At 34.8% G+C, this 2,500-nt stretch overlaps 1 protein-coding gene across 4 annotated transcripts in view; it reads right to left on the bottom strand.

The window, feature by feature from the left end:
• Positions 1-2,500, bottom strand: part of LOC144959986 (uncharacterized) — a 9,773-nt gene that overhangs the window by 6,783 nt on the left and 490 nt on the right. The window contains exon 1 of one of the 4 annotated variants that reach the window (XM_078892917.1): positions 2,454-2,500. This exon is cut by the window's right edge and continues 217 nt beyond it. The exons of the other annotated variants lie outside the window; for them this stretch is intronic. The gene's annotated coding sequence lies outside the window, so the exon portion shown is untranslated. The remainder of the gene's footprint in view (positions 1-2,453) is intronic. 4 annotated transcript variants of the gene reach the window in all.

Below are 2,500 nucleotides of genomic sequence, written 5' to 3'. Positions count from 1 at the left end.
GCATTAATCGATCGCAAAGTAGGTACATTCCTAAACCCAGCCCCAAACCAGGAAAGGGGGGGGGGGGGGGGCAGAAAAAAGAAAATCCTCGATGAAATCGGCATCTTTGCTTATGAGGCCAGTGCTCTACCAACTGAAATATGAGGATCCAAAAAATATATGTCTATTGCTTATTATCATTCTATTTAGAAATAAAAGAAGTAGTAGCTCTTCGGATGTGTCATCAATCAGTTCCAACTCAGATGACATCAAATCGGCAATTAACATTGTTTTCCATCAACGCCTCATTTACGATGCCGTGCACATATTATGAGCAAATAAGAACACGTGGCGTTAACGAATTAAAATCCAAAGGTTTGTTTTTATTAGATGATCAAAATAAACAAAGATAGACAGTGTTTTTGTTTGGCTTTTTTTTTTTTCTTTTCTCTTTCTTTTTTTTTTTTTTTTTTTTTTTTTTTTTTTTTTTTTTTTTTTTTTTTTTTTTTTTGTTTTGATTATTTTGTTTTTGTTTTTCTGGGTTTTTTTTTGGTTGTTTTGTTTGTCTGTTTTTTAATGTGTTTTTGTTTTGTTTTTGTTTTTGTTTTTTTTGTTGGTTTTTTTTTTTTTTTTTTTTTTTTGGGGGGGGGGGTTGATTTGTCTTTTTCTTTCTTACTTTCTATTTTTTTTTTTTGGTCTTGTTTTTTTTTTTTTTGTTTTTTTTTTTTTTTTGTTGTTTTTTTTTTCTTAGTAACAGGCTCAATCTACAATGTTGGCAATGATACTGAAATTGGGGATATTATATAAATAAATTTAAGTAAATAAGAGTAACAGTTATGGATGAGAGTCGTGTGGTGATGGGTGTAGTAGTAGTAGTAGTAGTAGTAGTGGTAGTAGTAGTAGTAGTAGTAGTAGTAGTAGTAGTAGTAGTAGTAGCACTATTAGCAGTATAGTAGTAGTAGTAGTAGTAGTAGTAGTAGTAGTAGTGGCAGTAGTAATAGTAGTAGTAGTAGTAGTAGTAGTAGTAGTAGTAGTAGTAGTAGTAGTAGTTAGTAGTAGTATAGTATAGTAGTAGTAGAATAATAGTAGTAGTAGTAGTAGTAGTAGTAGTAGTAGTAGTAGTAGTAGTAGTAGTAGTAGTGGCAGTAGTAATAGTTAGTAGTTGTAGTAGTAGTAGTAGTAGTAGTAGTAGTAGTAGTAGTAGTAGTAGTAGTAGTAGTGTGGCAGTAGTAGTAGTAGTAGTAGTAGTAGTAGTAGTAGTAGTAGTGTGGTGGTGGTAGTAGTAATAGTAGTAGTAGTAGTCGTAGTAGTAGTAGTAGTAGTAGTAGTAGTAGTAGTAGTAGTAGTAGTAGTAGTAGTAGTAGTAGTAGTAGTAGTAGTAGTAACAGTAGGTTGTTGTTGTCCCTTGGAGCATATGGTTCCATGAAACTGGACTTCGTTCATATCTTTTAATATATCAAGTGTTAAAGAGCCATAATCACATCCTTTTAGATGACGGCGTCAATCGCAAAGTATTTCGGCAAAAGCTAGTAGCCCAAGCTACCCAATCATAGCTTGCTGGTCAGTGAAGTTCACCCTGATTGGAAATAATCTCTCTCTCTCTCTCTCTCTCTCTCTCTCTCTCTCTCTCTCTCTCTCTCTCTCTCTCTCTCTCTCTCTCTCGTTCTCTCTCTCTCTCTTTCTCTTTCTCTCTCTCTCTCTCTTTATCTCTCTCTCTCTCTCTCTCTCTCTCTCTCTCTCTCTCTCTCTCTCTCTCTCTTCCCCCCCCCCCCCCCTCGTGATTTTCGGTTCTCCAATGACATAATACACTTTTAAAATTTCAATATTTTCCTATTGTGCTTTATGTGTCGTATTCAATTTGATTTTGCACGTATTACAGATAACTATTACAACCATACAGACTGCACTACACGCATAAAGAGTCGCAAGGACAGTCGTGTTAACATGAAGTACAAGCTGGAAAGAATTTCGGACATACAATACTTGTGTTTCTTTCGGGAAGAATCCATCCGTATCAAGAAAACGAATTACTCGTACCCACTCAGCCATGAAAGTTCTTCAAGTGTGTCCATCTACAGCTAGATCCTACACATCAAGAAATCTGCGCTCACTTTGCAAGGATTGATTATAATGGAAATTGCTTGTTTTGTTTGTTTTTTTTTTTTTGTTTTTTTGTTGTTTGTTTATTTTGTAAGGATTTTTTTTTTTTTGACATGGCATATTAACCCATGTCACAACAATTTTACCACCACCTGACTCCAGCACGTTTTACACACACACACACACACACACACACATACACGAGTAGAACCAAGTGTCTATGTAGCAAGTCATGTTTCACGATCCGCACTTTTACCTTTTTATTATCAAGAATGATAGCACATAATAACATTGTTTATGATGCCTAGTTGAGTACATAAATATAAAACAAACACGAGAATTAATCTTTTAAGATAGCCACACATTTAACTAACACTACATCCATTTGTGTCAGGTCTGCCCGTAAGAGAAGTTTGAGAAG

Source organism: Berghia stephanieae, chromosome 1 (assembly GCF_034508935.2).
Source record: "Berghia stephanieae isolate SIO BIC M18660-M18661 chromosome 1, UCSD_Bste_1.3, whole genome shotgun sequence".
Lineage (NCBI taxonomy): Eukaryota > Metazoa > Mollusca > Gastropoda > Nudibranchia > Aeolidiidae > Berghia > Berghia stephanieae.
This window is presented reverse-complemented; position numbering and strand designations above follow the sequence as displayed.